We start from the raw sequence: 12,210 nt of genomic DNA on the forward strand, positions 1-12,210 counted from the left end.
CCAGCCCTGCTTTAGGTGAGAAACCTCAGCTCAAATGTAGCTTTAACACAACAGCTTCTGTGATTCCTGTATTATTGGAACTCATTGAATTGTAAATGCCTGAAACCAAGAGCAAACTAGCTTAGACAAAAAGATTTATTGGCCAAAGTAGCTGGAAGTTCCAGGGATCTTTTAGCTAATATGCCATCAGGGATCGTATATGAATGTATGTATACATCTCTCTCTTTCTCTCCCTCTCTCTCTAGAATTCTTTGTATATCTATTATATCATTTACTACATTATATTGTATTTTGTTTATGTGTCTGACACCCTCCCCACCTCCTATCCAAAACAGTGAATTTCCTGAGTTCAGAAAAAATGTCATCTCTTCCTTGGTGTCCCCAGGACCCAACCCAGGGCTTGGCCCCTTCATGGGAACTCAGTAATTATGGAGTTAATAACCAAATGAAAGAGGATGTCTAAGAGAAGACAGGGCCAGAGTGAAGAAGTAAACTTCATTTCTTCTGCCTTTGGAGGATCAAACATCAAATAGTATGGAGTGTATTGACCTAGAACCTCCCAGGATAGGCCAAAAATTGTTGAATTCTAATTCTTCCCAGAATTCCCTTTAACAAATGTAACCAAACACCTGGGAACCGGAGACCTGCCACCGCATCATCCATTTGATTTCAAGATAGAAACCCTAGACAGATTCCCTCGCCTGCAATTATCCAGGCGGAGCACAGACAAGTTAATATCAATACTCATCTTGATGCCTACACTATCCCCAGAACCCAGAGAAAGGTATTCTTCCCTCTAATCCTCTGTGGCAGGACAGATGGCATTTACAACCCAATCTAGCACCTGGGAAATGTTTTTCACGCTACCAATTAAGACGCAGTTCCTCCACTGTGTCCATCACTTGCACCTGTAGGAGCTTCGCCAGGAGCATATCCATCCGATCGCTTCCTTTGTCCACTGGGGCCTTTTGCTGCAGATTCAAGAAGTGTTGCAAAGGAAGAAAGTGAGAGTTGCATCTGAGCTAGAAACTTCCTGGTACACTCACGGAGGCCCCAGCAAATTCTTTTATTTTTTTATCCAACGGACAATTACTATGAACCTACTATGTACCAGTAGACATCAGAGGAAAATAAAAGGTCTAATTAGACTCTACCTTGAGGAACTCATAGTCCAATGGGATAGATTAGTAAATCTAATTAAAATTCATTGTGAAAACGCTTTAAGTAGATACGCTTTGAGATACTGATGAGCACAGAGAGGGAAAAGGCTCACTAATTTTGAGGAAGGGCCAAATTATAGCCTCTGTTATAGAGAGGCCATGGGTGTCAGTCCATATTTATATACATGTAGTAACTGATATTTTTATAGTACCGTGTGGTTTTCAAAGCATTTTCGCATATTTATTTCATTTTGTTCCCCTTCTCCCTTTATGTAGAAATTAGTCTTTCCTGTTTTCAGCTTAAGAAATTATGGCCTGGAGAGGCTAAGAGATTTATTCAAAATGACCAAAAAGACAAAAGAGCAGAACTCAAAGCTAGGTTTTCTGATTTAAGAGTTTATTTGGAACATATTCTGAGTTGCACAGGGTTCTCAACTGTGAGCAAAAGTTAGAAAACAACAAAAACACAACAAAAAGCCCCCCAAACCCCTCTGGCACCATACTGTAGCCAGGAATAGCATTACCCAAGCAGGCCCAGCACTGGCCTGGTGAAGGCACCAGTGTAGCCTTCCTTGGGCATTAAATACCACAGCTCGCATACCTGAAACCACCCGCATGCCTGTGAGGTCTCTTGGACTGCTGCTCCGGATGCTTCTAGAAACTCAGTGTTGTTGTCCTGCCTGTTGACAGGTGGATTCTTGATGATGCCTGCTTCTTGGGTCCTTAACTTCTGGTGGAGTCTGAAGTTAGTGCACCAAAGGGCAGAGTCTCCATCAGGTCCTCTAAATGCAAGGTGGGCCCGGGAGGCAAGTGCCTGGCATTTTTCGTCTCTTTTGTGGGAGTTGGACTCAATTTTACAAGTTTGGCAATTCCCGAGTATGAGAAGGAGGTTTAGAAGCCAACACTTTATATTCCCTTCACCAGTACCTCTCAGTAGTGCTGGTTTCCTTCTTTAAAAATTATAAAATAATAATAAATTCTGTCTAGCTCAGTTTCTAACTCCCCGAAGCCCTTTTGAACCCCGCGTGAACAAGCAAAACCGCTCCTAGCCACCTTCTTCACCGGGCAGCTTGACCACGGCCTCACCATCACAACAGCTCACTTAATTAGTGATCAAACCCATTCATTTAGGTGTGTGGTTAAACGCTCTTCCCTGGACCACTGGCCAAGCCAGCTCTCAAGTTTAATCACTGAGAGCCAGTGACTTTCACTTCTGACCACTGATTGGGAAAGAAGGGAAAAGGTCCTTACTAATCTGTGAAATGCAGAATGTCTTCCTCTGCTGACAGGAAGCAGAGCTGGCTTCTCTGCGAAAAGGGGCCAGGCGTCAGGGCTGTAGCTCTTTTAGATCAGTGATGATCCTCAAAGTGTAGGCTCCTGGGCAAAAGCAGCAGCACCTGGAAACTTGTTTGATGGGGAAATTCTTGAGCCCCAGCCTGGAACTACTGATTGAGAAATTCTGGAGGGGGGGTGTGGCCATCTGTATTTTAACAAGCCTTCCAGGTGATGGTGAAGCATGCTAAGCCTTGAGCAGCATGGCCGTAGATCCAGGAGCTGCTTCTGACATGGGCAGCAAGCTTCATGGACTCAACCGTCTTTCATTTTTCCTTAGTGGACCTGAATGGGACCTGAAGGAGCTTCATTTAAAGCAGTGAGTAAACCTCTCCCAGATCATCTTCCAGGTAAGTCTGCTCTTAAAAAAAAATCAGCTTCAAAGAAACCTGGGATGGCTGGGCACTTACTTCAACCACGTAATTAAAGACTAAACCTCACACGATTTCATATCCATTGTCTCATTCTGCCACATGACAGCCCTGGAAGGGAAGTTATGTTCAAGGCGAGGAAATAGGCTCAGGAAAGTTGATTTAATTGCCCAAGGTCACATATCTAGGGGGGCTGAGCTGGTGACCTCTAAACTATGCCAGGGCTATGGGAATGACTGGGGACAGTCCGGGAGAATTCTCCCACCACCAGTGTGTAATAGTCACATCACAAGTACCTCAACTAATCATCTCCCTCTGCTAAGGAAATGGGTCTCTTTGATTTGGTGAAATGCTCAAGAATCGTTCTTTCTTGAGCCTATCTTTATAAATACAGTTTCATACAAATCTCCCATTATCTCTGTGGCTTTGTAACAAAAATGATCCAACAGATAAGCATGCAAGCTAGGCAGTCCATCCTAGGGGAGAAAAGCACAACGTATGAAAGGGGATCAAGCAGCTACCAAACCCAGCTTTGTCAGGTTTAGATGCAAATAGACCCATTAACCTTCACGAGTTCTTGTGAAACGAGAGGCTATTTTGCAGATACTCCTAAGCCTTCTCTTTACTTTTATCCCAAAGTTTCTGATCCCATCTCATTTTTGCTCCTTTCCTAACCTAGCCCGGATGCCATGGACATTCAAGCCCCTCATTTCCATCCCCAACCCCAGACATACACACCCCTCTCCTACCTGGGATAAATTCACTGTTCTTTTTCCTGTGTTCCTGCTCCGGAACCACTGATTGCTCCTGAACTATCGATGACTCCCAAATTAAAGTGCTTCGCCACGCTCTGGGTTAGCTTCATTTTCACATCTATGCCGTCACCTGCAGCAGAACTCACAATGCTCCCTGCCGAGGCTTCCACTGTCCTTCCTCCTCCTTCCTTGCTCTGTTCTAAAGCTTTGTGCCTCTCCTCTGGCCTCCACTCTCTCCAGATCCCACTCATCATCAACAGACGATCTTGTATCCTAGGTCACAGAAAATAAACAGCCACTAAGCAGGAACTTCTTCCACTCTCTTCCCCTCTGCTTCCTAACTGATCTGTATATTTACCCATTGTTATGGACTGAATGTGTGTCTCCCCAAAAGTCATATGTTGAAACCCTAACCCACAGTGTCACTGTATTTGGAGATACGGCCTATAAGGAGTTGATTAAGGTTAAATGAGATCATAAGGGCAGGGACCTGCTCCAATAGGATTAGTGTCCTTACAAGAAGCGACATTACAGAATTTGTTCTCTCTCTGCACGCACACATTGAGGAAAGGCCATGTGAGGACATAGTGAGAAGTCAGCTGTCTGCAAGCCAGGGAAAAGGCTCTCACCAGCCTTTTACTAGTGCCTTCTTTTCCTTAAGTCAGAACTGCATGGCAGGGTAAGAGCTCAGGGTCAGGGATGGGTTGGAAAGTTGTTGGGTGATCCAGGAATTAGCACAGAGGGGGTAAGGTGAATTGAATATTTGATAACCACCACAGAACTTAGCGGCTTAAAACAGAAAATGTTACATTGTTTCTCATACGTCTTCAAAATGGGCTGGGCTCAGCTGGACAGTTCTTCTACAGGTCTGACTGGAGGTCATTCATGTGGCACTTTTTAGTTGGCAGGGCAGTCGTGGGGGGGGGCTCAGCTGGGATGCTGGGATGACTGGGATGACTGGGCCTTCTCCCTTTCCATATAATGTCAGGACCTCTCTCTCCACGTGGCTTTTCCATACGTTCTCTCCAGCAGTGTTGGCAGCCTTCTAACATGGGGGGTCAGAGCTCCTAAGAGCACAAAGGTGGAAGCTGATAGGTCTTCTCAAGCCTTATGCCCAAAACTGGCACAACGTCACTTCCTCTGCAGTCTGTTGGTTGTGCGTGTCACAGGACCAGCCCAGATTCTAGGGGAGGGACTGAACAGAGTGTGCTCACTGAGGGCCACCACTGTAGCAGAATAAACACGTTTCATTCGTCAACCTACACCATAGGTAAGGACTTTCCAATAGGACTGTCCACATCTGCTTCTGGGACTCTTTATCTTGATATTGCTTTAACATTTCTAAGTCCATCTCCTGAAGGAATATCTACTAAAATATAAGAGAGCCCTACTCTTTTATGTGCTACTCCGTCTATTTCAGATGACTTTGCATCTCTTTTTGAGGAGAAAATTTATTTCCAGGTTCTTGGTAGAACATCGTTTAGCGTTACGTAGTGACAATTATGATTTTAGAGAGCTCTCACCTCACCTCCCTATGGCTTCACCTCCCATGTCTGGGTTTCAGAACCAGCACAGACTTGAGCTTCACCTGTTTTTAGTGGTGTTTAGAGGCTATGGTATAAGCTAGCATAAGATTTTGAGTTAGCCGAAGTATTTTCCATATTCCACACACAACCACCTCCACATTTCTAATATACCATGGGAACTTTCTGTCATTTCAGGCAGCAGCTCAGGCAGGCAAAGCTCATTGCCTCAAGGAAGGGAGGCTATAGCCAAACAAAAGAGAACAAAGGCATCAATTCTCAATCTTGAGTTTCAAAGAGCCTTTTCAAAGTCCTGGCAAAGAAAACAGGTTGATAGAAAAGGTTTCTGAGTTTCAAAAGCTTGGCTTTTCTTATGCCAAAAGCCATATGCTATGATGTTTACAATAGATTGGGGAAGATTATGTGATGATAAATAAAAAATATAAAAAATGTAAAGAAATATATAAAATAAAAATATGTTAAAACATTTTAAAAGTTAATGAATGGTCTAGTTGTATAGAGTCTATAGAGATTCCAGGGGCTGTACTGAGACCCAGGGGTCCTAGGAGAAGCAACAGAGTAGCAGTGAGTATTTCTGAGAGGGACCCCTAAATGTGGCTCAGTTTAGCAATCATTCCAGGATGCGTTCTCTGCAAGCGAACTCTGAGATGAAGTCCGGAGTGCAGAATGCTGGTTAGGAATTAACATCAAAGAAAGGAAGGGAAAGAGAGCAGCACTGGGCCAAGGGAGAAGTTGAACTGGGATGGAAGCCTGACAACGCCTTGGAACAAATATTACTCACCTAGGTACTCTGGGATTGGGTGGAATGGCTGGACCTTTATACCTCCACCTTACTCAGTCATCAATACAAGATGCCCTGGGAAGGGCATGACCTTGAGAGAGGTGGCTGTCTGCATCTGGGAGGAGCTGACAGCTGGAGACCATCTGCTGACTGCACTCACTCACTGCAGCTGGGCTGCAAGTCCTTTTGTGACAAGGGATCTGGGCAGCAGTGTATCTCCACGTTTACCACGCTAATCCTCTCCTCCCTGAGCTTAATCCCAGGCCAGGAGCTGATAGAATGCTTGGATAGGCTTGGAAAGCCTGCAGTAAGGGCCTGGTGAGAACTCACCAAGAGAGGCAGCACGGGGGACTGACGTGGAGGTGGAATGACAGCAGGACAGCCCAAGCATGGTCCCCCGCTGCCATGGAGAAGTGCCTGAAAGTTCCCTGCATCCCCAACAGGGCTCAGCAATGGTTACTGGACAGTCAGACCTGGGCTGCTTGGACCAACTGACACCTAAAGTTTATGGTGGGCAGGAGACATCTCGACTGAAAAAGGTGGGATTAACCAAAGACCACAAAACAAAAAGTTCTTCTTAGTAGATTCCAGCAAGGACAGATGACAGCTGTAAACCAGATTCCCCCTCCCCTTTTTCAGTCTGGGGCTAGGATACTATAAAGCCCCTCCCTATCCTGCTATCTCTGTCAACTTATCTAAGTTTCAGGTCATGAGCTGAAGGAAGGGGTAGAGAAAATCCAAATTGACTGAGTTTAAACTTGTGGTGACAGAGAAAACCCCTAAGTGATTGATTTTATTCAGAATTAAATAGATTTGAGTTTTCTGCCACTAGACAACATGGGGGTTCCAGATAGATACTAAGTTCAATTATGAGTAAAAAAATTTAATTATATTTTTGATTCATTTATGCCAAAGATTGAAAATTCATACTGGTATATAGATATGAAATGATCAAAGAAGTAATCATTGCTTCCATCAGTAGCAGAGATAGAAATGTAAACCGGTGATGAAAAGATCTAGGCTTGCTCTTGGCCAAGTGTGTGATACAACTGGGGATGCTATCTCAGAATGCTGACACTCAGATACTGTTGGTGTGGGGAATATTAGGAGATGATTTCTATAAATCAACTTGAATACATATACATATATAATCAAGACCTTAAATTATTTATGTTTTGCAATTCTGCTTTTAGGTATCAGGCTTAAGAAAATAACCAGATATTCTGACTGCTGTACAAAGAATAGAGAAATTCTATTCCAGGCAACAAATATTGGCTTCTGGCATTTGGGGGATGGCAGTAGAGATGGAGGATGTATAGGAAATTGGGATGTTTTCTGGAGGTAGAGTTAAGACTTGATGATGGATAAAATGTATGTGAAGTTTAGAGCATGATGTCTTCTAGTTTTTGGCTTGAGCAACTGGGTGGATAACAGTGGCATTTACTAATATGGGGAAGATCCAAGGAGGAAATTTGCAAGGAGAGGGTAGAAAACAAGAGATTTATTGTGGCCACATTGAGTTTCTGATGCTTTCAAATACCCACAGGGCTCCGTCTCTTGACATATAGTCTGGAGCTTGGTGGAGAGGAGGAGGCTGGAGATATAATTTGAGAATTATGTGCATAAAGACAGAATTTAAAGCCCTGGGAGTGGATGAGAGTATTTACTGAGTTACTGAATGTAAATAGCGGAAATCAAAGTCATGATAGGATCAAGTGTGTGATAAGATTATTATAGATTTTTATTTTCTTCTTTATTGTTCTCTATATTTTCCAAGGTGTTTGCAATGAAAATATATTACTTTTAACATCAGAAAACAAGTAAAGTCCTAATAAATCTGCTGCTGCCAACTCAGAAACATCCATACCACGTCCCTGCTCCTTTTCTCAGAAAACGCACTTCTCCTAGGTAGGGCATTAAACACGTTAATGTGCGTATTTAATTGGGAATCTTAGAGACAGTGTTTGCATGAAAATCAACATCCCCATCTCTTCTGAGTGCAAATGAGCCACTCATACCCTGGCGCTCCCGCCTAACTTGCATCACGCTGCTGATTGAAACTGTGCCTAATTACGTGTCGCTCCTTGAGTTCTGGAGTGTGTAATAGCACTGTTTATTTGCCAAGGTTGACAGTGATGACTAAGTTATTTTCCTCTTCATGTGTGTTTTTTTTTTTTTTTCTTCCTTTTTTAAGTGGAGTCACCCCGCCTATCATGCCACTAATACCACGAATTGACGGGGTTGTCTCTGGTCAGTGAGTGCTGGGACAGAAGCCCAGACATCTCAGGATGTTTTATGAGAAGCCTGGGGAGAGGCAGGTTTTTTTGGGTTTTTTTTTGGCCACTCTGCTTGGCATGCGGGATCTTAGTTCCCCGACCAGGGATCGAACCCGTGCCCCCTGCAGTGGAACTGTGGAGTCCTAACCACTGGACTGCCAGGGAATTCCTAGGAGAGGGAGTTTCTGTAACTCATCTGGGATGGCGTTCAGGCAGTGGTAAACGGGCTTCTTGCCTTGAATCTTTATTCATTCAACTAACATTCACTGTGGCCCTTCAGTGCTCCTGGCCCTACTCTGAGCACAGACAGAGATAAATATGACCCTGGGTAGGCTCTCAAGGAATGTAAAGTCTAGTGATTCATCTGAGTTCAGTTTTTGAAGGGTTGTGATGAGGGAAGTGTGGGACAATATGGAAGCATCTAATCTGAGGAGTATGGTTCAGGGTTCAGGCTACCTGGAAAGGATAATAATGGCTCACATTTATCCAACTACCAGGCACAGTTCTTCTTGCTTTATATGGATGAACTCATTTATTCCTTCCAAGGACCTATGAGGTAGGTCCTATTATTGTGCTCATTTTATGGAATGAAAAACTTAGGCAGAGTGGTTAAATCTGAGCTGAGTATTTAAGGGCAAAGACGGGTTAGCTAGGTTGGGGTAGAGGGAAATGTTCCAAGCAATTGGAGCCGCGTGGGGAATCCACAGAGTGTGAGGAATAATTTGGGGGTGGGGAGCTGCAGGATATTCTTTTTTTTTTCACGGCTGAGATGACAGCTAACCTGACAACCCTTCTTCTTTCTCTCTTTTTTTTTTTTTGAATTATTTATTTTTATTTTTGGCTGTGTTGGGTCTTCGTTTCTGTGCGAGGGCTTTCTCTAGTTGCGGCGAGCGGAGGCCACTCTTCATCGCGTTGCACGGGCCTCTCACTATCGCGGCCTCTCGTTGGGAGCACAGGCTCCAGACGCGCAGGCTCAGTAGTTGTGGCGCATGGGCCTAGTTGCTCCGCGGCATGTGGGATCTTCCCGGACCAGGGCTCGAACCCGTGTCCCCTGCATTGGCAGGCAGACTCTCAACCACTGCGCCACCAGGGAAGCCCCTGCAGGATATTCTTTATGACTGGAGGCTGGGGCCTGGGAGGATGGAGCTAGAGGGTCTTGAGAGGCTTGAAGAAAGGGAGTGACAGAATTAGATCTGCCTCCATTCTGGCTGCCTTGCGTAGCCTGGTTGGACTGGAGGAAACCAGATAAGAAGTGCTCGTAGTGGTCTTGATAAGTGATGAAAGCTAAGCTCTAGCACCTGGAGCGAGTATGGCCAGAGGGAGATGGACTCAGGGGGTGCTGTGCGGCAGACAACTGGACCCAAGGAGCTAGTGTGAGGGAGGACTCAGTGCCCAGATTTCTCCTTGGGTGACTGGTTAAGTGGTAGTGTTTCCCTGAGACTGGGAGCCCCAGGGGAGGAGCAGGCCCAGTGTAGACAGATGGTGCATGAGGTTTGTTTTTTCCGGTGCCTTGAGCCTGGGTCTCTGGGGAATGGGAGAAAAACAATGCCCAAGCAAACCAACAGAAAGACAATGAGCATAGGATGGAGACCTGAAATCGAGAACAAGCAAACCAACAGAAAGACAATGAGCATAGGATGGAGACCTGAAATCGAGAACAAGCAAACCAACAAACTCCTCTTCATCTGCTTACCTACAATCTGACTTTCCAGCATTTTCCTGTAAACTTAAGGGGTGGGAGATGTTGAAAATGTTCTTACAAGCAAGGGATGGTAAATAGAAATTAATTGGATAGCACTTGTTATTCATGTTTTAATATGTGTTAAATGTCACTGCCAGTTTGTCTTTTTTTAAACTCTATTTTAGGCAAAATTAAAAGTATATATTCATGAGACCTTTTTTTAAAATTTATTCTTATTTATTTGTTTATTTATTTATTGTTGGCTGTGTTGGGTCTTCATTGCTGCCTGTGGGCTTTCTCTAGTTGCGGCGAGCGGGGGCTACTCTTTGTTGTGGTGCACGGACTTCTCATTGCGGTGGCTTCTCTTGTTGTGGAGCATGGGCTCTAGGTGCGCGGGCTTCCATAGTTGTGGCACACGGGCTCAGCAGTTGTGGCTCGCGGGCTCTAGAGCGCAGGCTCAGTAGTTGTGACGCACGGGCTTAATTGCCACACGGTATGTGGGATCTTCCCGGACCAGGGCTCGAACCCGTGTCCCCTGCATTGGCAGGTGGATTCTTAACCACTGCACCACCAGGGAAGCCCCCTTGAGACCTTTCATAGGCTTATTGCTGATGTTGTCCCCCACTTTCTCCCAATTCTCTGTAAGGTCTTAATTTCTTCAAACCCAAATTCTCCTACTTTGGGGACTCCCCTGGCAGTCCAGTGGTTAAGACTTCACGCTCCCAATGCAGGGGGCACAGGTTCAATCCCTGGTTGGGAAACTAAGATCCCACATGCCACGTGGCATGGCCAAAAATAAACAAACAGACAAATTCTCCCACTCTGGCAGTTTTCAGAAGCCCATTCTTTGAGGTAGGGGAGACAGTACTTTATTTATAAAGACCCTATTTCACAGAAAAGGAAAAAAAGACTTAGGGAGGGTATGTGGTTTCCCAGTGGTCCCCTTCTGAGTCAGTAGTGGAGGTGGTGTTCGAAGACAGACCCATCAGATCCCAAAGACCCTTATTACCCTCTGCCCCTACCTTCTCCCCGAGAAGTGGATTGGATAGATTATAGGCCACAGGCTTGGGAAGAAAGACTATAATTCTTTAATTGTCTCCAAAGAGAGACTTCTGGTTCTTGAAAACTAATGAGTACTGAAAAGGTTGGGTTATAAGGAAAACGAGCAGCAGGTCTGCTAAATACCTTGCTAGAGTTAAGGAAATGGTCTAAGATGGGGAGATGTGGATCCTGCCTGCTAAACTCTTGAAATGTTTTCATGGGGCTGGACAAGTTTACCAGTATCCTCTCTGAGCAAGAGGATGGCTGAGGAGTAGAAGCATCAGACTGGTGGGACTTCCCTGGTGGTCCAGTGGGTAAGACTCTGCACTCCCACTGCAGGGGGCCTGGGTTCGATCCCTGGTCAGGGATGCCACAACTGAGAAGCCTGCATGCCGCAACTGTGAAGTCTGCATGCTGCAATGAAGATCCTGCGTGCTGCAACTAAGACCCTGCACAGCCAAAATAAATAAATAAATAAATAAATAAATAATAAATCTTCAAAAAAAAAAAAAAAGAGAAGCATCAGACTGGTAAGGACCCAGTTGTGCCTAGATCAACAAAAGTTTCCCGAAACCAAGGACATTCCAATGCGGAGAGAACCACCACAAGAGCCTCAGCCACTCCGACTTTGTTCTGCATTGGAACAGCTCCAAGGAGCATCAGGCCATGCTCTTGTTTTTATTATATCATCCACCAAATAATTATTCAGCACCTATGGAAAGAGTACTGCTGGTTGCATAGCCAATATCTAGCTCCCCTTTCCTCCTTCCTCATTGAACCCAGATTTTTTCCCCACCCCATTCCTGTTCCAGATGGAAACCATGATTAGTCTAAGACAATCAGATGATGGTGATTACCTGGCAAAGGTCCAGGGCTATATGTGTGGGCCAAGCTACGTTGGCCCAAAGAGATTACAAGAAACTTTTATAGACTATGCTTGGGAAGAAATTTCCCTTTTACATGCAAACAATAAAGTATGTAGCATTGAAAGCCATGCTGTGACCACAAGGGGAACCAGCTTTCGGGTGGAGCTGATACCGATGGTGGTCAGAGAAAAGAATCAGAACTGAACCCTAGATGACGTCATTGAGCTGCTGATCCTACTGTACCTGTTTCCCACCGTGTATCTGGACTTCCGATTTTTGTGAAATTATACATTTCCTCATGGTTGTAAACCCGTTGGAGTTAGCACTGGGATTTTCTATTACTTGCAGCCCAAAGCATCCTGACTGAATCAACCTCCTTTTTTCCAGACACAACGCTGAGCAC

The 12,210-nt window shown here is 44.9% G+C and overlaps 2 long non-coding RNA genes across 2 annotated transcripts in view; one reads left to right on the forward strand and one right to left on the reverse strand.

Moving 5' to 3' along the window:
• The window catches only part of LOC309665076, a 236,336-nt gene that overhangs the window by 200,398 nt on the left and 23,728 nt on the right, over positions 1–12,210 (forward strand). The window contains exon 4 of the long non-coding RNA XR_014266190.1: positions 2,773–2,842. This is a non-coding gene — a long non-coding RNA (uncharacterized lncRNA). The remainder of the gene's footprint in view (positions 1–2,772; positions 2,843–12,210) is intronic.
• LOC309665087 overlaps positions 1–12,210 on the reverse strand; it is a 230,806-nt gene that overhangs the window by 38,854 nt on the left and 179,742 nt on the right. The gene's annotated exons all lie outside the window — the stretch shown is intronic.

The sequence above is a fragment of the Balaenoptera physalus genome (genome assembly GCF_965194825.1).
Source record: "Balaenoptera physalus genome assembly, chromosome: 7".
NCBI classification, from domain to species: Eukaryota; Metazoa; Chordata; class Mammalia; order Artiodactyla; family Balaenopteridae; genus Balaenoptera; species Balaenoptera physalus.